The sequence below is a fragment of the Dermacentor albipictus genome, chromosome 10 (assembly GCF_038994185.2).
Source record: "Dermacentor albipictus isolate Rhodes 1998 colony chromosome 10, USDA_Dalb.pri_finalv2, whole genome shotgun sequence".
NCBI lineage: Eukaryota > Metazoa > Arthropoda > Arachnida > Ixodida > Ixodidae > Dermacentor > Dermacentor albipictus.
Genome location: NC_091830.1, coordinates 67,291,776 through 67,318,207, shown reverse-complemented (window position 1 = coordinate 67,318,207; position 26,432 = coordinate 67,291,776). Strand labels below are relative to the sequence as shown.

At 48.2% G+C, this 26,432-nt stretch overlaps 1 protein-coding gene and 1 pseudogene across 3 annotated transcripts in view; one reads left to right on the top strand and one right to left on the bottom strand.

Moving 5' to 3' along the window:
• The window catches only part of LOC135899725 (synaptotagmin-1-like), a 270,674-nt gene that overhangs the window by 148,335 nt on the left and 95,907 nt on the right, over nucleotides 1-26,432 (bottom strand). The window contains exon 1 of one of the 3 annotated variants that reach the window (XM_065429056.2): nucleotides 14,662-15,010. The exons of the other annotated variants lie outside the window; for them this stretch is intronic. The gene's annotated coding sequence lies outside the window, so the exon portion shown is untranslated. Of the gene's footprint in view, nucleotides 1-14,661; nucleotides 15,011-26,432 lie in introns of those variants that run through there. 3 annotated transcript variants of the gene reach the window in all.
• On the top strand, nucleotides 3,251-4,115 carry LOC135900063 (uncharacterized; annotated as a pseudogene).

Here is a 26,432-nt window from a genome sequence, read left to right as displayed (position 1 = left end):
CTTGAAAAGGGGTTATATCTCTAGGCTGTTTTCGAAACTAATAAGGTCGTTGACATGGTGCCATACGGAAGTAGCAACGACCAACATGAAGCCCCACCCAGAGTGGCTTATTCCAAGTAGGCTGACGGGTTAACAACACAATTCCATGCCACTTCCTATGGCTATTCAGATACTGTTATTGAACCAAAAAATTCTTGCATTGTTTTTTGCTATGAGTTAAGATTATGCTAGGGAAAGGAGTTCGAAGCCTAACTTAGAGGTCAGCATTCCATGAAAATTAGTTTTTGTAATAAAGTAGCACTGAAAGCTTTCTTTTCTGGGTGTAAGTGCGTATACCATGTTTCCTATAAAATCAGCTCAAAAGGACCTTATGAACTACGATGACGTGTGCTCAGAGAAACCAGACTTAAAGTACAGCTTACAGGAGTGTGACAATTCTCGAGTAAAAGTGTAAATAGGCGCATGAACACTTATTTCACTGAGTTAGTTGCCAGTACACCATTGGATATGTGACTACTAAAAACAAAACTGCTTTTATTTGCAATATATGCATAAATCTGTATTACAACTCTTTCCTTGGACAATGGCTTTCTTTGGACAGTATTAGTGCATCCCCCTCTTTTTTTCTATGTTATTCGCCTCAGCAAGGAGAACCTTACACACACACACACACACACACACACACACACACACACACACACACACACACACACACACACACACACACACACACACACACACACACGCACACATATATATATATATATATATATGGGCATGTTCGGATAAGAACGGTAATCGAGGTCCCATGACCATTTTTTGTTTTCAATGAAATTTTTATATCTGATGGGCAAATGTGTCCACACCAAGGAATGAACCTTAGTTTTGCAAGAAACTTCCTAGTTTTCTCGGAAAAAAATCGTATGTCACACGAGGTGGAGAACGTCGTTTTTGCCACTTCGCAAAGTTGCAACTTTAGAGCCTCACTGCATGCACAATAATTTGTTTCCGCACATAAGTACTTTTTCGTTACCTCTTTGCAACGTGTACTATATGAGAGAATAAAAAAACTTTTCCTTGCTGTGTTAATCTTCTAAATGAAAAATGGCAAACTTCGCTTCCCGAGCTACGCGGTGCAAGAAAGGCACTTTTCAGGGCAGCCTCAGGGCAAGATGCGTAAAGATATCCACACTTCATCTTTTTCTCAGTATTTTCCAGCTACATTTACTTACTTTGGGCAAGTTTTGTAGTTCTACACTTGGCAGATATTTTTCAATATGGCCTCAAATTTGGCCGAAGTTCAAAAACGTCAAAAAAGTGACAATTATGACTTGGATTTAAAAAAAAACATCATCAAATTTCATTAAAATTTGCCTGAATAATCCTCAATACTCGATAATATTAGGGTACCAAAAAAGTGTTGCATTATATTGTTTTAAAGTATGAAAATGAATACATAACTGAGTTCATGATTTCAATCCCTACGATTGCTCAGTATTTTCTCTTAGGATGCGCTATCGTGAGAAGCTGGATTTAGTATTGTCTTTTTGTGGGTAACATTTAAACGCTACAGTTGCTGAGTTCATAAGTGTGATTTTTAAGTGTATTTTATTTCTCTTACAATCAAAGGTCTAAAGCTCCTATTCGCCTTTGTACTCTTTTAACAGTGGGACTTGACTTACTGTAAGCATATTTGAGAACGTTATTTTGGAGTGACACGTGGTTAGTGGTCGTTTATGCAAACATTTAATGCACCCGTCGCTACTCTCAAGATGCCTCTAACGAGCTGCCGCCGCTCCATGGATGAACCGCGCTTAACAGCCGCTCCTATAGCTATATAACGCCCGGCGCGACCCTGAATTTCATAGCACCATGTGTGCCGCCACCGCACCGAGGCTTTAGCCGCCGCTGTCATCTTTCCATCGCAACGCACCGAACGCCTGGCAGTTATACCTCAGCCTTGGACCTTCGACCGAGACAGGCCCTATGAGCGCACGTTGTTCGGATCTCGAGTTTCGCGCGTCGTTTTGCAGGCCTGGTAGAGGGTGGGGTCGTTTTCTGTACACACGTGGTTTCTCTGCGCTCGAGGGCTCCCACGACAAGCATACTTGGTATCTCAGTCTCAGCTCGTACGCCAGACCGAACCAGCGTCAGTGTCGACGGCGGGCAGCCTGTGTTAAAAATTTATCGATCTGTCCATCTCCTTTTTTTTGGAAAAGCAGCCCTGGGCCCTGCATCCGTCACCTGCTCCTCTGTCCCACGATAATCTTCGGAAGCGGTGAGCTTTTGCATTCATGAAGAGATTTCCGCGGCGAACGTTTTGTGCCGACTACTCAAAAAGGCACAAACAGAGAATTGAAAAAGGACGTAATTTTCGCAGTGTAAAGACCCTCAATGTCGCTGCTCTCAAAAAAGTCCTACTTCCCGAAGAAGCTCTCCGAGTACGAGAAAGTGACTTCATCTGTCAGAATTGTTACCGTCGGTTCAAGGAAGACATAGATAATATGCAGGCAGAGTCGACCGAAACATTCGAAGAATTCCGCCCTGGAGAAGAAATTGTAGAAAATTTAAACTCCAGTGTTAGCCTTACCTCCGAAATCTCGCCCCTAAAGCTGCCTACAATAGGTGTACGTCTTTTCAAGAGCGTTGCCAGCTGCTGACACTGCTACCACGCAACCTAACTGTGAAATATGTGCAGGAAGTTATTCCAGAGGCAACGAGGTACGTTATTCAAAAATCGAAGAAGATGGTGGATGAAGAAGGCGTATGGTCAACACAGGAGCGATATACAAGATGTAAGCTACAACACGAAGACATTACCACCGTTTTAGAATATTACACCATGGATGAACTCGATTGCTCTAGACAGACACCGAACAAAAAGGATGTTGTGAGAATCGAAAAGGAGGGAGAGAAGGAATGGGTACCTAAACGGTTCATGACGCGGTCCTTGCGAGAAGCATTCCGCCTCTACAAGCAAGCTCACCCTGCCTCCCAGGTTGGCCTCACAAAATTCATATCCTTGCGTCCTAAATGGGTGAAATGCTCGCCACAGTGGCAAGTGTGTGTTTGCGTGTGCTGTGCAAACTTTCAGTTGTGCCTCGTGGGACTGCAGAACGCCTCCGGAAGGTCGCTTTCTCCCGATGATATGCAGAGTCTCTGCGTATGCCAGGAACCTACTGCGTCATGTTTCCTCAGGAATTGTGAGCACTGTCCATAAGATGGCATTTTCACTTTGGAAAATTTTGATATGAGCAGCGAGGACGAGGTGTTGATTGCTTCATGGGAATACGGCGAGCTAGTTAAAAAAACTATGACCGCTTCATCATTTATGAGAGAATTTCTAAGAATGACCATGAAATGGATTCCCCACAACTATATCAGATATGTGCAAGCAAAAGCAATTCATGAAGAAAAACAAAGCTGCGAGAGAGGTGCAATTGTTTTGCATTTTGATTTCGCCGAAAACTGGACAGTTGTGCTTCCAGACGCAGTACAAGCGTACCATTGGCAGAAAAAGCAGGTCACCGTGTTTACCTGCGTTGTCACGTCAAGAAAATCGACTCGGAACTACGCCGTTATTTCCGACGATATGTCTCATGATTCAGCTCATGCATGTTTGGCTCTGTCAAAAATCAAAGCATACCTGGAAGACAACGCGCCAATCTACACTAAGGTAACACGTATGTGAGCGACGGGGTTCCCGCTCACTTATCATTTATCAGTTTCAGTTTCATGAGCTACAACGCAGTGAATGTCAAGAGACGAAATGGATGTTTTCGGCCACTGGACACGGCAAAAATGCTTGCGACGGCATTGGTGGGCTTGTGAAACATCGAGCATCACACCACAACTTGCGGAAGCCTGCAAGTGAGGCCATACAAACAGCCAGCGGCTTCGTGGACGCAATTCAAGGGACGCTAAAGAATATCACCATTCCGGAGCTCCCACAGAGGGAGCTTGCAGACTTTCGCGAAATGAAGAAGGAAGAATGGAAAACGGCAAAGAAAGTGCCTGGAGTTCAGACACTCCACATGTGGAAGTACGTTCGATCAAATGAAGGCAGTGCATCCTTCGTGGCATCCACCGCTGCTTCGGAATGGAAGAGACTATGATCTGGTTTGTGCTTTGGGCTGGACAATGTAATGTATGCATACCGAAGTCAACTGCTGCCGTTTATTGTTACAATTTCCTGAATTGCAATCTGCACATAAAGCGGCATGCCATTTGTAAATTGTGTCCCGATTAAAACTCCTGCTGATTAAAAACCTTGCAGATAAATTGTCCCCCTCAAAAGACGACGTTTTGTCTCCTGACAGTGCCCTGTCGAACCATTGAACACAGAGGTAAACAGATGCATGTGCGGAAACGTCGGCTTCAGAAACACATTAATATTTATTTTTATATATAAAAGCTTTTCTAAGCACCGATAAATGATCTAATATTTTTAAAGAATCGATTACATACCAATGTAACTTACGATGATAAATTAGGCAATACAAAAAACGTTTGACAGCCGCCAGCCAGTTCTTGACACATCAGGTGAAATAGCGAATTTATTCCCATTTTGACGCATCAAGAATGCCGCTAACAAGCGAGTAGAAGCTCTACAAACATTGAGGATGGTTCGGATATTGTGGTAAATAAAATGTAACCAAGTTCAGTGAGTGCTAAAACAAATTTCTGAGCGTTACTACTTCTAAAATGCAGTAATAAGCAACTCTAGATAACAAAAACATGAACTCAGTTTTGTATCAATTTTCATACTTTAAAACAATATAATGTGTACTTCGCGACAAATGCAACACTTTTTTGGTACCCTAATATTATCGAGTATTGAGGATAATTCAGGCAAATTTTAATGAAATTTGATGATGATGTTTGTTTTTAAATCCAAGTCAAAATTGTCACTTTTTTGACGTTTTTGACCTTCGGCCAAATTTGAGGCCATATAGAAAAATATCTGTCAAGTGTAGAACTACAAAGCTTGCCTAAAGTGATTAAAAGTAGCTGGAAAATACTCAGAAAAAGATGAAGTGCGGATATCTTTAAGCATCTTGCCCTGAGGCTGCCCTGAAAAGTGCAATTCTTGCACCGAATAGCTCCGGAAGCGAAGTTTGGGATTTTTTATTTAAAAGATTGACACTGCCAAAAAATGTTTTTTATTTGTTCGTATATTACATGTTGCAAAGAGCTAACGGAAAAATACTTATGTGCGGAAAAAATTTATTGTGTATGCAGTGAGGCTCCAAACTTGCAACTTTGCGAAGTGGCAAAAACGACGTTCTCCACCTCTTGTGACATACGATTTTTTTCCGAGAAAACTAGGAAGTTTCTTGCAAAACTAAGGTTTATTCCTTGGTGTGGACACATTTGCCCATCAGATATAAAAATTTCATCGAAAACAAAAAATGGTCATGGGACCTCGATTACCGTTCTTATCTGAACATGCCCATATATATATATATATATATATATATATATATATATATATATATATATATATATATATATATATATATATATATATATATATATATTGTATATTGTATATTAGTCTGCGCTTGGGAGATGGAATTATGGGTGGTGATTATAACCGCTCCATTTCCGTAGCCATACGATACCTATGAAAGACAGAGTGACTCAAACAATTTTTAAAATAAATAAGATCACATAACATCAATTGTGCCTTGCACAGCGCTGCACGTACGAGTTCCAAGCACGTCAGCTCACATTCAGTTCAGTTACGCAGACTGAACGCTTAGAAGACGTACAAGTTACAGTACCCAAGCCATACGGGGTTTCAAGAAGGTCCCAGGCCTACTTCGAATGACTGCACTGCCGCAACGGGATATGGAGATAGGCGGCAGTGCACAAAGAGCACACAAGACCACGGATAATTATGTTCCTCTTTGCACAGATAAGTCGCACACTACCGTGCAGCGAAGATCACGCGGCTCCGTCCAACAAGAAACACTCTGCCCACAGCGAACCCACAGTCCACAAAGACCAGACAACCCCAAAGATAAGTACGTTCCTCTTGGCACAGTTCGGTTCGGTCTCACACTATTGTGCGGCAAATAATACAGGGCTCCGTTCACAGAGAAACCCCCTGTCCACAGTGAACCCTGCATTTTACGGTGCCGGGCTGGCGAAAAATGAATAGCGCAAGTCGCGATGCATTGTCCCTCTGCAGGAGGCTGACGTCTCCGACGTCCTTTGCTGAACCACGGGGAAGGCAATGTAGTTTACAACGGACGATATATTTCGAAAAACAACATCGTGCTGAAAGTGCTCCGTGCTTCGAAGAAGGGCATTGTCCGTGTATGGCGATGATCAGCGACGCTTTCGTTTTTTTTTTCTCCCTCTCTTAGATTTGCGATTCGCTCCGCTTTGTTACCTCGACCACTCCGAACGAGAAGAATGCCGACGGAACAAAGAGAATTAGATGAGAAGGGGTGTAGTGTTTCCATGAGTCTGTAAGCTTATTGTTGTGCTCCATAGCTCTAGCCCTTGATGCTTTTCAAGGATAAAGAGAGAGATAAAAATGAACACACTTTATTTATTAAAATAAGAAGCGCGAATTCGCGGACCTCTCTCAACCATCAAATTGGATGCGTTCTTTCGCGGCATGACAGATATTGTGCAGTTTTGCAAAAGAAGAGGCGGCGCGTTCTATACGTGAATGTGACTATAGAAAGTAAAGTAATGGAACCGCCACGGTGGCTTCTTGGCTGACATTCAGCTGCTGAGAATGAGTCGGCAAGTTCGATTCCGCGGCGACCACATTTTTACGGCGCCGAAACGCAAAGAGGAGTGTGTGCTTCAGATTTTGCCACGCGGTATGAAGAACCCCGGGTGGTCAAAGTTATTCTAAAGACACTCCACGACGGCTTCTTACATAAGCCAAGGATCGCTTTGGGACTCTGAATTCCAGAAATTGTCATTCCCGAGTCTCACGCCATCCCATCTTAGGCCTGTAAAGTTGAAGTGTTACGGAACCTTTACAGGCATTGCTTCGAGGCAATGAATCATTTTCTTGGACTCTAGTTGCTGAACAGAGTTTCGTCCACATAAAATCGCTACTGACAACTTGCAACGTCATATGTTTCTTTCATCCGATCCTTCCTCTCATCGTCACGACTGATGCCACTGGGTACGCATTGGGTGCGGTGCCGCAACAAGATAAGGCAACTCTACAGGCAGTTGCCGTTGCCTCCCACACATTGGGCCCACAAGAACAAAGATATTCTGCAGGCGAACGTGAAGCCTTAGCAGGCGTTCGGGCCTGTGAACATTGGCACGCCTATTCTGGGGGTCGTCCCTTTGTCTTGCGAATTGACCATAGTGCTCTCGTCACCTTGTCAGCCGAAGGCACTGGGCATGGGCCTATGAGTATTTCACGTTGATGAGCGCGCCTACTTTCTCACAACTACACCATACAGCACCACAAGCGAAGTGACAATGTGGTGGCTGATGCGCTCTCTCGACTATCTTTGCGAGGAGAACCTAATGAGATTGCTGTTAAAGATGAGTTTGTTTGCCTTCTTTCTCCAATGGTAACGATCACAGACTCCAAGCAACGAGTGCATCTGAAAGTACTATTGCAAAAGTTATGGACTTTACCTCGTCCTCCTGGCATAATCAGAAATATCTCTAGAAGCGGAGCTAATGCTGCATTTCCACCTACGTGCAGAACTGTCGATTGCACACGACTTTACCATCGTGACAGGGTAGATCCTTACTCGTCGTTTGATGGAAGTTGCACACGAATCTCATCCAGGAATCAGTCGTACGCACATTCGACTGCGACAGTTGCACTGGTGGCCTCGAATGGATGAACAGGTTGAACTACTGGTTAGAACGTGTGTTTGCGAGTCTTGCGAGAAGTCCGCACTGCCAGCTGCAGCACCTACGCATCCAGTAGCTATCTCTGACAAACCATGGGAGCAGATTGGTATTGATATTATTGGACCCTTTGAACAAGCTCCAATCGATTGTCGTTATGCAGTGATACTTATTGATTTTCGCAGCAAATGGCGGGAAACCCATTTTTTGTCGTTATGCAGTGATACTTATTGATTTTCGCTGCAAATGGCGGGAAACCCATTTTTAAGGCATGTTTCTACAGCGATGGTCAAGAGTTCTCTAGTACAAGTGTTTGTTCGTGAAGGCTACTCCAATGAGATAGTTTACGACCCCGGACCGCAGTTAGGCTCGGCTGAATTTGAAGAGCTGCTTCAGGAACGTGGTATAGGACATTGTTTCTCGTCTGTCTACCATACCCAAGAAAACGGTCCTGTCGAGAGGTTCTACAGACTTCTGAAGTCTGTTGCGCAGTTGGCAGTATATGAGAGGCGTGATATTCGCGTCGTCGTCACAGATTGGTCAGGCGTCTATCGCTGCACGCCTCGGGCCACAACGAGAATTGCACCCGCCATTTTGTTGAATGGGCGACTTCCACGAACGCAATGAAACATCGTTGACCTGTCGGATAAATTGCTTTAGGAAAATCCAGCACCGGCAATGAAAATACTGCGTCAGCGTGTGAGACAAAAAAACAAACGTAAAAAAAAAAAGCTTCACAGAGATGGACGTCGCGGATCTCAAGCGAGACAATTTGCCATCGGCGACTACATCCGCGTAAGAAAATCTACAGCACCGCGGCGAGATTTATTCACTATTTCTGGCTCCGGGAGGATTGTTGAGCAACAAGGACCAGCGTTATTTCTTTTGGAAGACGGTGCAGTATGGAGCGCTGCAAGGTTTCAAGCAATGCACCCAGAAGCTGTGATACGAACAGAAATAACATGCACCGCATTTACACGAGTGTAAGGTGACTTCGAAAATAACGCGAGGGGTAGTTTTGATTTTTCAGACAAAGAAAAAAAAAGGCTATTACTATCGTAAAACGAGCTCGCGACTTTTAAAGGCAGTCACTGTCGAGGGGTAGCCATGCACAACATACAAAAATTATGGTTTACGAAAAAGATTTTAAAAAACTCCCGTTGTGTTAGTGTATGTATAGTAATTGATAAAACACATTTTTTACAGCATACAGGACAAAGTCCGTATAGCTCTCTGGGTTTCACTTACATTGTTTCGCTGCACACACACACACACACACACACACACACACACACACACACACACACACACACACACACACACACACACACACACACACACACACACACACACACACACACACACACACACACACACACACAAGAATGCCAATACCATAGATCGTACCATCAACTCGGAAGGCGTGGTCCGTCTTCTTCTGATCCCTCTAGCCTGTCAGTCAGCCACACAATGTTATGTTAGGAGAGAACTGCCTTCTTTCCCTAATGAGAGAACACCCAGTTTTCCATGAACGCGTCGTTTTATATAACATAATCATGGACAAAGCGACAGATGGTTAATCATGAACTCCGCGCATATGATTGCGTTCGCGCTGCTCAAATTCCTTCGGTCCCTTTGTTCACGCTCCTCTCTCGTTCTCTACGCTTACTTTTTCGTTATCTTGTTTATCTCTGTGCCTACATCTTGCCACCGTGCAGAATAGCCAACCAGAATTACCTCCAGTTAACCTCCCTGCTTCCTTGTACATTCGTTTTCTCTCTACAGTGGAAAAACAAGAAAGAGCACCATCTCGACGGGAAATGATTTCCGTCGCTTCGACATTGGCCAAAGTCCTGCCATTACGACAGCATATCATGGATGACGTCCCATGACGCAGGTCATGCCTGCGAAATTTCGCGTCCATAGGCGAATCACCAGCGCCCACCCTGTGCTTAGACAACAGGTACAGTTGCTATCTGGGCGAGTCCGTAGATGTGCATTATTACTTGGAGCGCGAACAAATCAAACGCGGACGAAGAAGAGAGGCCTAACACGAGCGCTGGCTCGTATTACGTCAGCGTTCACGTTACGTTACGTCAGCGTCCGCGTTACGTCTTTCCGCTTTGTCCCCGTTTGATTTGTTCGCGCTGTAAGCGATAATGTAGATGACAGGCTGCGTTCGACCTTTGCCAGAGTCACAGCCGTCCACAGGCGCCTCTGGGCTCGCGTTCCGACCTTGACGCAGGTGCAGCTGCAACTGCCGTCGAGCGCTCTCAGCGAAGCTCGGTGCAACGAAAAGCTGCTCCTGCTCGCCGGATAGACAATCGCGCCATCGACTCTGAGTCAAAAGCAGTAGTACGTCACGTGGCTGACGTACTACTGCTTTATGGAGGCGCATGTGTTCACCCATTGTAAATCAGATTCATGTGATTCGAGCCAAGCCACGTTGGATTGCTGACGGTAGGAAAAAAAAAATCTGCAACTCTGAGAATCGATGCAAACGAGGCTTTGTCTGCAGTTTGCGTTCATTGACGTTATTTGGCGGTGATATAACAACGGCATACGACAGTCGTGACGGGCTGTGAAATGTCATCTTGCCTGCTCCGCTTGAGTTTGTTCCTGCTCCGCTCGACGCTTTACGCGAGCCTACGCCTCGTCGGCACTAAGTGGACGCTTCGACGCCAGTCTGGGTTGTAGCGTTGTAGCTCACAAAATTGCCTCCTCTCTCTACATATATATATATATATATATATATATATATATATATATATATATATATATATATATATATATATATATATATATATATATATATATATTCCCTCGCTAACATTCTCCCCACCTCCTCCCTATACTGTCGTTGCTGTTTGTTGCGGACGAGCACGGAGACAAACGCGCCGGCTCCTGCAAAGCATCTATGAGGGGTCACGCCTAGTTAGGCGTTCAGAGGGCATTGCGCAGATGCGACGCGGCGTCAACCTCGACACGAGTTTCTCTGGTCGTCTTTCCTTTGTGCCATACTCCTGCCATGTACTAACGCGATAGCGTTAAGGGCCCCCGTGTCGCAGAAAATCCGGTTTCGACGCCGAGGGCGTCGCTTGGCGAATAATCATTCTGAACCCCAACCGCGCAAGCCCTCCACGTGGCGCATACCTTGTCTTACATTCTTCACAGAGTTATTCCTCGGATTTTTCAGAATGACAGCTCACAAATGTCACGATACAAAACACCGACAGCGCACGCCATTTATGTTTTAGTGACATGGCCACGTGTCGACCACGTCCCGCAGTGGCCAGCGTTAGCGGCGTGCCGGACAGCAACAGCCGCAGCAGTGGGAAAGTCGAAGGAAGAGCGAAAGAAAGCTCCGCTTTAAAATCTGCTTTTAAAGCGCAGCTGTTAGGTGCCCCTTCCTTCCGAGTGCCTCGGCGTAACCGCACTGAGGCACTCGTGCTCCTGCTCGCGCGTTCGTTGTCGTCGTCTTCCAAGGCAAGCTGGCTCCGATGCCGCTCATCATGCCAGCGTGCTGCCCATTCCTATGCGAAGACGCTGATGGCGCCGGACCACTGACAGTATAGGTGCGGTGGTTCCGGCTTCAAATTCTTTGCCTGAATACATGGAGTAGTGAAAACGCGTATATAGCTGCGTTCAAAGTAAGCATTAGGAAGTATCGTGATCGTCAGCCGTTTTTTTTTGTTTGTTTTAAAAGATAAGTATTTCGTTCTTGTAAGGTGACTAGAAAATACCTCTTTAGGACCGGCTGCCCCAAAGTACCAAGCACTATTCGGGAAATGGAGAAAGGAACATTAGGAAAGTAATAAAAACCAATATAATAAAGTACTGCGAGTATGGTAAGAAGGCAAAAGTTCATCTGTGACGCAACTCTTAGAAACGTATTCTTTAGTATTGATTTATTATTATGGCTGCTGGTTATTGTTATTGTGGCTGTTATTGCTTTTGTGTGATGATGGAACATGACAGGAAAAGAGCCTACCGAGGAGGGCGTCACTCGAAAAGCAGGAAATATCGTATAATAGTCGTCATTCATTCTTCGAGAAACTTCAACTCCGGCTGCCATATTAGTGAGGCGCTGAATCGGTGAAATCACTTGTGCAACTGATACAATCCCAGTCGTGAGCACTTCGTTCGTCGTTAATTGCAGAATAAGCCCTTGAATTATACGCGTACAACTATAGGGCTTTTATTAATAACGAAACATGCCGCCAACGCGCCCTAACGACTGTTTTAGTTACGGCCGAATACAACGCTGAGAGACATCCGCTTCGAATGTCTTCTACAATGCAGAACAAACACTGTCTCGAGTGCGCTTGCGAAACCATTTTTTTCAAAGCTGTAATCACACGACCAGCCGAATCGCTGATTGAGTCTGCGAAGGAGCGTCACGTGTTTGACGCACAAAGAATCACGCGGCTACAGACAGCGATGTAAACTAGTTGCTGACGCTACGAGTCGGTACCCCTGAGTGACGTCACGCTTCCCCCATGCACTGAGACAGATGGTGTCTGCAGTGCAAAAAGAGCTTTATAGACAAACTTGGCATGCGTATAAGCTGAGATTAAACAAAACCAGAAAATGTGTTTTTTTTTTCTTTTCTTGTGGAACTTGCATATTTCTAAGGGCGTTTAACTGCTGGGATGAACATGAATCGTCATGCGTCACGGTTCTGTCACATGACACTTGCACATGCGGCGGAAACGCCTGTAGTCGCTGGGCCCGTTAGCGTATTTTCCCTCCCTTCGCTGCCGTGTCGGCTCGTATACACTTTGCTTTCGTTCGTGCAGCTGTATCACTGTCCCCGGAAGAAACATTGACATTTTTACGTTATTGGACTTTCCCATGCTTGCTTCCTGTTTACATTTCGTTGGCGTGCCGCACGACAGGGCCAAGTGCCGAACGTGAGCAGTGCGTAGACTTGTCCGTCGATTTAATGCGTCGAGCGAGCAGCTTACGTATGCGTAAAGTACACCAGATGGCTTAAATTCCCCTCCCCCCCTCCCCCCCTCCCGAAGAATAGAACATGGTGGCATGTATTGGCTCTGTTGATTATCCTGAAACAAAGAAAAAACACAGAAACGCATCGAAAAGGCTGCTGAATGGTACCCTATAGTTAATGGGGTGTTATGGAGAACGAAAAAAAAAAGGTCGAAACATTGAGCGCAATACCAATGCTGTATGATATTGCACCAAGTCATGGTCGTAGATTCGCGGGTAATACCAATTTCAGCAAACCTTGTCTTGGTGAAGATAGACACAGTGGGGTCAGGTACCCAAAAGTGTCAACGTGCACCCTGAGACATGAGGGGTGAGCACGAACTGAAATGCACGAGACTACTAACAGAGCTCAGGTCCTCTCTTTCTATGCTCCGCTTTGCCGCGCTGCTGATTCCACGTCATGGAAAGTTAAATCGGTGACCGTAAGTATTCGCGGTCACAAACGCGACAGAAAAGTCGCGGCAGTGGAGAACGTGACCAAGCTCACGTGACCAGCGGATCACGTGATCTTCAGCAAACAGCTCGCGTCCGCTCGTGTTTCGTCACACCAGGGAGTGCGTAGCGGTGTCGGCGTCGGCAACGGGAAGCGCACCGCAAGTGCGTGCATAATGGAACAGAAATAAAACACGGTCAATGCGACAAAAGCACACACAAACACTCAATGAGTATTCTCTTCGAGCCGACTGCTTCGGGAATTCGTTCTTTGCTTTAGCGATAACATAGTGGAACAAACTGAGTGAATCCATTAGTAACAGCACCTCATTATGTATGTGTTAGTTCAGTGGCAAAACATCTCCTCGCTTTACAGCTCTGATTTATTGACTCTGGTTTGTTACGGATCTTCAAACGCTAACACCTTAATCTATAAGCGTTCTTTTTTATGATGCATTGTGTGCATGAGTGCATCCTATTTATCATAATCATTACACGTTTGGTATCACATGTCTTTAAATGCGTTTCTTTTTCTTTGGTTTCCTCCTTTCTCAGATGCTTCTAGGTTATAGTAAATTGTACCCATATATTGCATTTGTGATGAAGTACCTAATTCTTTTGTTGAGCGAAGCAAGAACGTTTGCACTAACACACTCGTGGTTATATACTATATTTGTATTCTTTGTTGGCAAATAGCACCATTAGTACTTGCCCTTCCTATTATAATCCCATGACGGATTGACGGGATGTGAAATAAATAAATAAATAATTAAATTGACGTAACAAAAGAAACCAAATGTGCGGCAGACATAAGTGATCCTTCCGTCTTTCAACTATGCCAACGAAGGTACCCCCTTAAATCCAAGCGCCATGGCTATGAGGAAATCTCCTGCAGTCCTCTTGTATGCTACGACTTGAAGACGTCACCCATAACAAGAACTGAGACAGTATGATGGCGATTAGAGGAGGACAACTACATGACGAACACGACCACGAAGTGCTTGATTATACACGCCGAGTACATACAAACGTAGCATCTCATTACGTTAAAAATAGAAAAGAAAGAAAGAACGGAAAAATTTTCACGACGTAGCGAGTGAAAAGTATGGCGTTATTTGTAATGCTAACGAACAACTTTAATTTTGCACTATTTTTACTGTCACGAATTTCAGGGCTGCATCAATGGACGGAAACGCAATTCAAATATGGTAAATAACATTTATCTAAAAAAACGTAACCAAAAAAGAAACAGCAGACTACCCTGACGCACTATAAACACTATGCACGCACGAGACACTCCAAAAACTAGCTATGCATACAAAAAACAAACAAGCCCTCAACTACGCGAGCAATCGAACGTTCTGGCCGTACCCACATGTCGGACTCCGGCCCTGCGGGGCAAAGGTCGTTGGGCAGCGTGGTTCCGACGCAGCGTGGGCGTCGACCTCGGACGAGAGCGATCAGGTTGTGGTCTTCCGCAGAGACCCCCGTGGCACCAGACGCGGTCTGGGCCAGTCGGCCGTTGTGCCGCTGACGTGGCCAGGCGTTTGCCTTCGTGGTACAGGACAGCAACGGGTCAGCGTGGGGTTGGACCGGGGCCCCGGTACACAGCCAAGGCGACGCAGTCGAGGTTCATTCAGGAGTTGGAGTTGTCGCTGGCCAAATCACGAACTCTCCGGTCCGTGGTCCCCGAAGCTGCTGTCTCCCATCTCCGGAGCGCAGCTGGAGATGCGCGACTGCCTTGCTTCTCGACTACGCAAGCAGTGCCTGCTCATCTGCGCATGCATCTCCTTTTTCTTGATGTCTTCTTTTCTCTCGCGCTCTTCACGTGCTTTTCGCCTGCGGGTCCCTCCTCCGTTTCGTCGACCCGTGTCTTTGTATTTTCCCAATTATCATACAGGTCTTGCCGGTGACTTGTGACATTTACATTTTTACATTCTCATTTTCTTTCTTACTACATCGGGCATTTCATTTCTTCGTATACTTCGGTACTGATTCAGACCTCAATGCAAATATCTTAACTGCTCTCCGTCGCAAGCGGGAGCGCTTAAAGTAAGAGCCTTCACTTTGTGACCTTCAAATTTGTGACGTTGTGTGCAGGAAACCACGGTGGTAACCATATGTGATGACGCTAGCATATATTCTCAGTTAAAACGTCATTCTTAATGTATTTGCTGTTCCTTCGTGCACGAGAGACGCACGAAAAAGAAAAACGTTGCTGTTTCCATTCAGCTACTATAACACAAACACACTACACAGGCTTCGCGACGAGGAATTTTAGAGGCCCCGGGAAGTTTTCACGCGCCGCAGAGCCGAAAATGTCACCCGCTGAAAATGAATTGCCTGCGTTCAACCATTTTTCGCAGATGGCTTTCGATTTCGGGGAGACACGCTGCCTACAGCAATAACAGTGCGTTCACAACCGTTTACCACAGCGCCTGCAATGGGCGCACGTGGTCACACAGAGGACAATGGTGATCCATAGGGTTGCGGCCGAGTGCACGATCGTCGAAAACGCACATGCACTGTCCCGGCCAAACACCCGTTTCAGTAAAGCGCTGGAAGAATGAAAGGACCATCGCAGGCAGAGATGTTCATCCACCCCATTTAGATAGAGGTTAGCGGTGAGATGGAGGCGTCAAATTGGTAACGGTGCTAGACGGAATGTCGCCGGAGCCAGCGTCCCAACTTTTCGTTGAAAACCGCTTTGGTTCCGACAAGAGGATTTGTCTGCGGCAGGGTACCAACCGCTTCTAGCTGGCCACTGGTGCTACGCGCTTCTAGCTTCGATTGAAAGTCCCTAGGTTTTCTGCTCTACACGGAAAATATCTAGGTACTTTAGCCCCGGCGAAAAAGTGTTACGGTGTTTCTCTTCCGAGGGCTACCGTGTGCGGCACGGTCACCGTTTGCAAGACTGCACGTGCGTGCTTCTTTCTTTCAAGCACGCGGACAAGCGCGCGGCTGCTGAGCACAGAGGACACCGCGAACAGAGACGCCATCACATTTGCTGCCTGAAGAAAGTGTCAAACGTGGCCGCGGTGTTCGGCACAGACAAGAAGAAGCGTGGCCCTAGGGGGCCACAAGTTGTAGAAGGCGGCGCACCCGCCACCTCCAACGGCAAACAAATATAAAAGAAGTTATCGAAGCACAGGCAAGACGCGAACAGTTAGCTGTAGACGTGGTGTATAGTGTACTTCGCTTTATGTGAAACAAATCATCAGAGCTGATATTTGATGTACTTCGTTCAAGATAAATAAATACGTCACCAAATCCAAAGCCCATGTGAGAATCGATGTGAAGCAAAGCGCTCGTGCAAACCGTTACCTGAATTTTTTACATTTTTATTCTAATGTAAAGCGTAATTTCGTGAAAAGTTTACGCTTATGCAGTGCACAAATATCAACGTTATTATGTCAACGTCTATTGTTTCCGTTACGTCGTTCAGCAGCTACGGCGAAATGCAATCAAAATTTCACTCGTGTGCACAGTGTGAGATGTCGACGCAGAAATGTCACGAGGACAAACATGATTTTTTTCATAAAATTTTCGAGGAAAGATTGGTGAGAAGAGATGCAAGCAGAAACAACTGCGACAAACATGCAATTACACTTGCCACTTTTGCGTCCCTTATGCTACGGCGACACAAAGCCAGTGGCGCATACAGGGTAGCAGGAAAATAGGGCAAGCGTCACATAAATAACCTAAGATAAATATGAATTTTATGAGAGCGTCCGTCTGGCATGTTCACTTTGCAGGTCTAACCATCTTAGGCCGTTATTTCGGGAAAATATATATATATTCCTCTGCGACTGAGCGCATCTTCTGTCGTGCACTTTCTTGACCTCTTGGAATAATCTGAGGGAGAACATATGGCTAACGTTGCCATCAGATTACAGTCAATAAAGGACGCTAAGGTAGTAAGTCTGGAGTGACTAAAGCTATAGATGCCCATGTACCAACTAATCCAATCCTGGTCCTGTATTGAGTAGACCATATATCGCTACAGAAAGCGGAAATTGCGAGCCTTCGTCAGAAACTAGTAATAAAGATAACCTATTCGGAGCCACGTGCGCCTCTCCGCGCATGCGTCTATGGTCCCTCTTTCTTTCTTTCTCTCTTTTCTCTTCTATATATATTTCCGAGCTGGAAGTAAAGCGCCGTCTTTTTGCTCTGCGAATCGGCCTGGATTTCATCGCGTAGCTGCCGGCCTTTGGCCGGTAGAACGTAACAGTGGCGACGAGGATTCTGCTGCAGCAAGGAAGCCAAGCAGAAGGAACCCACCACCGACCATGGCACGCAGGCTACCGGAATTTGAAGACGAAAAAGATAAGTGGCAGGCGTATTTAGTCAAGGTTGAAGCCTATTTCGAAGCGAATGATGTGAAGGACGATGCTAAGCAAAGAGCCCTGCTGGTAGCTGCGCTTGGAACAAGGACAATAGAAATTTTGAACGGAAAGGTAGCCCCGCGAAAGCCTAACGCCCTGACCTACAAAGAAGTTGTGCAGACGTTAAACAGCTACTACGACCCGGTACCGAATGAAATTTCTGAAAGTTTCAAGTTCTTCCATCGCTGCCAGCAAGAAGGGGAATCTGTACATGCATTCATAGTGGCAATACGGCAGATGGCACACAACTGCAATTTTGGAACTATGCTGGACAGAATGATAAGGGACCGTATTGTGTGCGGCGTCAGATCCAAGAATGTGCAGAAGCAGCTGCTAGCGAAGAAAGATCTGAATCTTGAAGAAGCCGAGGCTCTTGCCCTTGCCGCAGAGAGTGCTGAACGCGATTCGCAAGGTATTGTTACAGACCAAGAACAAGCAAGATTGCTAAAGCTCTCTGGGCAATACGAATCGCGCGCGAAGTCGCAAGGCGTGCAACAATGCAAATGTTGCGGTAGACGTGGTCACAAGACCAATGCTTGTCGACTAATCAAGCGGAAATGTTACAAGTGTGCACGGCCAGGGCATTTAGCGAGAATGTGTGCGGCAAATGAACCAAGCAAAATGCTAGCAGTAACTGCTCAGGCGACGGAAAGTGAAGAAAGTGATAGCAGCGCGTCACAAATCTGGTCCTTGACTACCACGCGCTCTCTCATACCGCCCATCAGGAAATCGTTCGCGTGGAATGACATTGAAATAATGATGGACATCGATACTGGTTCCCCTGTTTGTGTCATTCCCAAGAGCATTTACAAATTGCACTCTCACCGATGGCCGCAGCTACAAAAGGCGGAAGTGCAGCTTTCATGCTATCTCGGAAAGTTGCCGCTTCTGGGAGCACTGACAATGCCAGTTTCTTACGACGGTACAACAGTGCAGTGCAGTCTTACAGTTTTAGACTGCAATGGCCCCAGTCTATGCGGTCGGGACCTGCTAAAAAAATTAACAGACGAACGCATTCAGGTGCTGAGCATGTATTCGACGGCTCCTGTACCAAAACAAGCCTTGGAGGACGTGCCGACGCTGCTCCAGCAACACTCCGACCTTTTTACAGAAGGCGCTGGTCTCATGAAAGGCCCGCCAGCCCGACTGCACATCAAGGCCGGAGCAAACCCCAAGTTCTTCAAGGCAAGGAAAGTGATAGCAGCGACAGTGATAGCAGCGAAAGTGATAGCAGCGAAAGTGATAGTCATAGACGATATTTTTGCAAACCTGTGTGGAGGAAAAAAATTCAGTATTTTAGACCTTCGCGATGCTTACAATCAGGTCGAGCTAGATGAAGATTCGCGGAAATTAGCAGTGATAAACACACAAAAGGGGCTCTTTTGCTACAACAGGTTACCGTTTGGCATCGCATCAGCTCCAGCAATATTCCAACGGAAAATTGAATCTGTGCTGCAAGGACTAAAAGGGACCCAGGCTTATCTAGACGACGTCCTGATAGCCGAGAGCAGCGAGGCTGAAAACGTAAACCTGCAAGCTGTGCTACAGCGTTTCCGCGAGAACGGTATCAAGCTTCGTGCCGACAAGTGCAAGTTTGGTGAACAATCAGTGACATATCTTCGCCATCGTATCGATGCTGACGGGCTACATCCACTCGAGAAGCACGTGGATGCAATCAGGCTAGCCCCTTCACCGCGAAATGTTGCTGAGTTGCGATCCTTTGTGGGAATGGTTACATTTTACAAGTTTTTGCCAAATCTTTCCACTATACTTTCACCCTTGTACAGCCTTCTTGAAAAAGGTGCAAAATGGGTTTGGCACGAAAAAGAAGACGCGGCATTCCAGAAGGCCAAGGATGCTTTGTGTTCAGCCCCAGTGCTAACGTACTTTAATCCGCAGCTTGAGCTGATGTTGGAATGCGACGCGTCACCTTACGGTGTCGGTGCTGCCCTTTTCCATCGAATAAATGGTGAAGACAGGCCAATTGGTTTCCGATCACGAACGCTCACCTCAGCAGAGAGAAAATACTCCCAAATTGAGCGCGAGGCCTTAGCCCTGGTATTTGGCGTGACACGGTTCCGCGATTACCTGTTGGGACGGGAGTTCACGCTTGTAACGGACCACCGCCCCTTGTTGGGCCTTCTCAGGCAGGATCGTCAAACTTCTGTCATGGCTGCAGCCCGAATTCAGCGCTGGGCGCTTTTGCTCGGGGCATACCAGTACAAGCTGATCTGTAAACCTGGCAAACAGATGGTAATTTCTGATGCTCTAAGCCGTTTGCCTCAATCGCTGCAGGAGCCGCTAGCGGAAAGCGAAGATCTGTCGGAAATGGTGCTTAGCATAGACGAATGGGACCAGTCAGCGGTTTCCCACCAGGAGATTCAAGCACTCGCAGCAGCTGACGGTTTTTTGCAGACGATATGCAGGTACGTGACTGAAGGGTGGCCCTCCGTCGTAGAAGATGACAGCAGAGAAATGGCGGAATTCTGTAAAAGACGACACGAATTGTCTGTAGAGAAGGGGCTGTTGTACTGGGGCCATCGTGTGGTGATACCAAGGGAGGCGCGTGGGAAACTGTTGAAGATGCTGCACGAGTCTCATCAGGGGGCGTCTACCATGAAGACAAGGGCGAGGGCTAGATTTTGGTGGCCAGGTTTAGATCGAGACATCTGTAGAATGGTCTCAGACTGTCGAAGCTGTGTGCAGGCTCTGCCCATGCCACCTGCGCGGAACCCCGTTAGCTGGCCGATTTCGCGAGAGAGGTGGTCACGGCTGCATGCCGACTACGCAGGGCCCATTGCAAACAAGATGTTGTTGGTAATCGTCGACGCACACAGCCATTGGCTTGAAGCCATTCCAGCATCTCGAGCAACCGCTAAGGCAACTGCCGATTGCATGCGAACCTTGTTTAGCAGGTTCGGTTTGCCCCGCAGCATAGTTACGGATAACGGTACGCCCTTTACCGGTTCAGAGTTTGCTGTATTTGTGCAGAAAAATGGAATCGAGCATATTCGCACCCCGCCTTATCACCCTCAAAGCAATGGTCTCGCCGAACGGGCAGTGAGAACTATCAAGGAGGGCTTGAAGAGAATGCCTGGTGTGGAGTTGGAAACTGCCTTGGCTAGAATTCTTTGTAACTACCGAAATTCGCAACAGGCTTCAGGGTTTTCACCGTCTGAACTTCTTCTTGGGTACCGTTTGCGTACAAGACTAGATATGTGTCTTCCTCCCAGGAGCCACGAAAAGCCCAAGGATCCAGCGGCTGATTCCGCCAGTTGGTACTTCGCCCCTGGAGATGCCGTCTATGTGCGCAACTACGGCATAGGAGAAAAGTGGACACCAGGCAAAGTAACATCGACGAGTGGTGCCCGTTTAGTCACTGTGGCTACCGAGGACGGTGTCGTTCGACGACATGTCGACCAGATCCGGAAGCGTTCATCAGACACAGACGGAAGCAGAGAAATAGCAAGTCCTGAGGAATCGCCTCCGACGACCTTAGGGGCACCGGTAAACGAGGCTCAAGACCCTCCCGAAAGGCCTGTTCCTGACCTTCGTCGTTCCACAAGAACCAGAAAGCCAGTGGAGCGCTACGGCTACTAGGGGAAAGGAATGCTGCAGATAACCTATTCGGAGCCACGTGCGCCTCTCCGCGCATGCGTCTATGGTCCCTCTTTCTTTCTTTCTCTCTTTTCTCTTCTATATATATTTCCGAGCTGGAAATAAAGCGCCGTCTTTTTGCTCTGCGAATCGGCCTGGATTTCATCGCGTAGCTGCCGGCCTTTGGCCGGTAGAACGTAACAACTTTGCAGGTCCAACCATCTTAGGCCGTTATTTCGGGAAAATATATATATATTCCTCTGCGACTGAGCGCATCTTCTGTCGTGCACTTTCTTGACCTCTTGGAATAATCTGAGGGAGAACATATGGCTAACGTTGCCATCAGATTACAGTAAATAAAGGACGCTAAGGTAGTAAGTCTGGAGTGACTAAAGCTATAGATGCCCATGTACCAACTAATCCAATCCTGGTCCTGTATTGAGTAGACCATATATCGCTACAGAAAGCGGAAATTGCGAGCCTTCGTCAGAAACTAGTAATAAACGTTTATAATCACTGTGTCTTGTTCCTAACTATTGATCACGGTAGAGTCTCTAGAGTCTCTCACATTGGGATTTTTCTCTTGTATGTAATTTGTTTTCAACAGGCTGCGTCCTAAGCGAATGACAAATTGAAACTTGCCAGCGTAGGCTTCGAGTGAGCACGAACTAATTTATCACAAACTCGAGCACATCTCTTGCTTTCGTTCTAGAAAATGACATAACTACAGATGAAAGTGCAAGTCCATGGAACGCAGTTTTCATGCTTTTCATACAAATAAACTCGACCTTGTGGGGATCGCACGCGCGTCCCGATATCTCCGGAGCGGCCACGCGGTTATCACGCGATAATCACGTGCTCTCTCGCGGAGGGTAGCGAGGAGAGGGCACCTTCGCCACTCCCGCTGCTCTTCGCGCCTGGCCGCGGCGCTGCAGCCAAGGCACCCCGTGCCCTCCTTTCCCTTTCTTGGAACCAGGGAGACCCCCTCTCCGCCGCTCGGGAGAAGCGCTATTCCCCCGACGCATCTTTGTCTCACGGCGGAAGAGCTAGCGAACGGCCGCATCTCAAATCAGCCGCTGAGACCGCCGCACGCCGTCCCCCTGTGGCGCCCGGACCTTGGTGTGCGACTCACCGCCCCAGGGCCCGAGCGCGGATCCACTTTTGGGTGAGCTGAACTCTTATCAGCCTCTTTTGTGGTTCCCACATTGTGCGGTTTGTTTCGCCCCAGACGTGCGGAATGCTCCGCCGCTGAGGTTTTGTTTTGTGTTGTGTTTTGTGTTGTATTTGTGTGTGTTGTGGCTGTTGTTGTCTGTTGGAATCATTGTACACCAAGGTGAATAAACACCTTAGGTCGAGACTCACCCTGTCCCCACTGGCCTGAACCCGCCGTGGTCGCAACTCACTGCGAACCGCGGGTTAGGGGTCACAGCTCTGACTGCTAGGGCTGCTGCGAAAGTGCTAGGGAGCGACTGCCGCTCCGCCGGCGCTGTGCGATCCAGAGAAGGGTCAGGTGCGCACGCGCGAGCCTGAGTAATACCCCTATATTTGGCGCCCAACGTGGGGCCAGAGGTGTGACAGGTTGAGTCTGTTTGTGTAAGTGATTGCCACGACACGAACGAACCATGGCAGCATACGGGGCTGATTTACAGCCGTTGTATACGCTGTCGCAGGTTGCTACCAACAGGCAACAATTCGAAGCGGCGGTAACTGCTACCGCTCAGTCATGCCCTGCGGCGAACATTAGCCCTGGGAATTTGATAAGCTTCGAAGAGGGTAGCGCTACACACGAGGCGCTCTCTCCGGCAGGATGTACCCTTGAAGGCGTGAGGCACATTACGCCGAACCCTTCGCCAGTGTTTGCGGAGAGCATGGAGCCACTGCGGCATACTTGCTCGACGCGTTCTGCTCCTGTGCCAGGCATTACTGGCCAGAGCGAGCCTCGTACCCTTGAAGGCGTGAGGCACATTACGCCGAACCCTTCGCCAGTGTTTGCGGAGAGCATGGAGCCACTGCGGCATACTTGCTCGACGCGTTCTGCTCCTGTGCCAGGCATTACTGGCCAGAGCGAGCCTCAACAGGCGCTGTTGCAGGATGCGATGCGCTTGATTGAGAGGTTGACAGGTGCCGTGCAGAACACTCTGCTGACATCTGCCGCCGCTGCTAGACCGAGAGTGAGGGTGGACTTACCCACCTACAGCGGGTATCATGATTCAGTTAGCGTCAACGAATACCTCGATCGCGTGCTGACTTACCAGCGCGCAACGGGGCTGTCCGATGGCGAGATACTGGAACGCGTCGTACCAGTGTCGTTAACTGATCACGCTGCCCGCTGGTTCCGGCTTACTGGCTACCGGTCTAGCACGCTGGCTGAGTTCCGAGCGGGATTACGCGAGGAATTCCTGCCCGCAGATTACGAGCGTCGTCTGCGGCGCGAGTTGGAGCTACGTACTCAGCATCCGGACGAATCCTTGCTCGAGTACGTCAGGGCGATGGACGAACTTTATCGTACCGCTGACCCTACTGCTCCGAACTGCGATAAGGTGGAGAGAGTCACGCGACAAGCTCATCCCACCTTCGCAGCGTACCTAAGAGGCAGCAAGTTCAGGGATTTGGATGAGCTGGCCTCGGAGGCAAAGCGCATACAGGCGGACATACTCGCCTTGCGCTCATACCGACCTCCACCCCCAGCGTCGTGGGCACTTGAGCCGCGATGCGCCTGGAACGGGGACACTTTTCGCACTCGTTCCGGTGGAGGTGGTGCGGTTGCTTTCAGTGACGGACAACTGAGAAACGGTTGGGGCTTATCTGACCGGGCTCTCGATCCGTACACTTATGCCATGCGTGCAGCATGCGCTGCCGATGGCCGAGGTATGCAGAATCGTGGTCGATATGCCGGCTCGATGATGCGAGAGCAGAGCGTACCTGCAAGGGAGCAGTCGATACAGAGGAACAACGGTCAAACGGCGCGAGGCACTGGACGCCAAGCCCGTCAAAGGCCGGCTCTCCTCTGTTATCGGTGCAACCAGCCGGGGCACTTCGCCCGGGATTGCAGACAGCCTGCGAACCGAGAGCACGCGCTTTCGGGAAACGAGCGGGGCCGCCGCTGAGCAGTGCTGCATGGCCGGCGGCGGTTACAGCGGTGCGAAGTGAGACACACGAACTCCTTGCCCCGCTGGCTTGTCGTTTTGGATTGCCCAGCGACACGCCAGTCCCGCTCATAGAGGTTACAGTCGCCCGGCGCAGGTTTTTTGCGCTGTTAGACACAGGAGCGAGCGCTTCACTATTTGGCGACGAGGTGTGTGAACATCTCCGTCGGAGCACTATCCGACTGAGAGAGAGTAATGTGACCTTCCGACTGGCCAGCGGCACGGCACACGCGAGCTGTGCTGCTAGGCTTGTGGTGCGGTGGGAGAAACGAGTGAGGCGACAGCGCCTAGCTCACCTTCCCGGCCTGTCGGTTCCTATAATTCTTGGTAGAGATTTCCTCGCCAAGACGGGCATTGTTATTGACGTCTGCAACGGAGGATATAGGGAGCGAGCATGTGGCACCCTGAAACCTTTCGTTTCATTTCAAAAAGCGTCAGAGACAACTTCGTTCGATGATGCTTCGCGCGCAGACCGAACAAACGATTGCCCGAAAAGGTCCCTCAGAACGGTTGCGGCCGGGTCGAAATGCCGTCCGGCCAACCGCGCTGAGAAAAGAGGCGCGGAGGGGAACTGCTCCCCTCCCGCAAAGCCCATAACCCCCGCTGCGGTGGCAGACTGTGCCGCAGTGAGGGGCGAACGATACCACCCGCTGCTGGACGACTCAAGCAGTTTGTCGGGGGAAGAAAAGGCTCGCCTCTCAGCGCTTCTGACTGAATATGATGCCGTATTCACAGAGCGGCCTGGTTGCACTACGCTATACAGGCACAAAATTGAGACAGGCGACGCCTCTCCGTGGAAGTGTAATCCTCGGCCGGTGAGTTTGGCTAAGAGGAAAGCACTAGACAGCGCTCTGGACGAACTGCTCGATACAGGCGTTGTTGAAAGATCGGACAGCCCATGGGGTTTTCCTGTGGTGTTGGTTCCTAAAAAGGATGGGACGCCCCGCCTTTGTGTTGACTATCGCCGCCTGAACGAGGTGACACGCAAGGACGCATATCCGCTTCCTAGCATTCCCTCGATCGTATCCAACATTGGCGGAGCGAGGTACTTCACCACGCTCGATGCAAGCAGAGGGTACTTTCAGGTGGAGGTAGATCCCTGTGACCGAGAGAAGACTGCCTTCACGTGTCACCGGGGACTTTTCCAGTTTACCCGTATGCCATTCGGACTTGTCGGTGCGCCTGCGACTTACCAGCGCCTGATGGACCGTGTCTTGGGTGACGCAAGGTGGCACCACGCTCTTGCTTACCTGGACGATGTTGTGGTATACTCGCGTACCTTTGATGGGCACTTACGCCATCTCAGGGACGTGTTGGAGCGTCTGAGGTCTGCGGGGATAACGCTAAACCCGACCAAGACCCAGATCGCAGCAACCCGAGTAACGCTACTGGGGTTTAAACTGGATAACGGACGCCTTCTACCGTGTGATGACAAGGTTCAGGCATTATTGAACTACCCGTCACCGGAAGACATAGGCGGACTGAGACGCTTTTTGGGGCTGGCGAATTTCTATCGACAGTTCATCCCAAACTGCGCTGCACTGCAAGCCCCCTTGACAATGCTGTTGAGGAAAGGTGAGCAGTGGAGGTGGGGTCCCGAGCAAGAGGAGGCACTGCGCAACCTCGTAAACGCGCTCGTTGAAACCACCGAGTTAAGGCTACCTGATTTGAACAAAGAATTTGTCATTCATACGGACGCCAGCGACCTTGGCCTAGGAGCGGTTTTGCTCCAACAGCACGAAGGTAGCTTGCGCCCGGTAGCTTTTGCCAGCCGCTCTTTGACTCCCGCAGAGAAAAATTACTCTGTGACCGAAAAGGAATGTCTAGCGATCATTTTCGCTCTCAAAAAGTTTGATTACTATATTGATGGAGTCCCATTCATAATTGAGACCGATCATATGGCATTAACTTGGCTTAGGCGCTTAGGAGAGCCGAGCGGCCGGCTCGCGCGATGGGCACTTCTCCTGCAGCGATACGATATTACCGTGCGCTACAGGAGAGGAAAGAACAACGT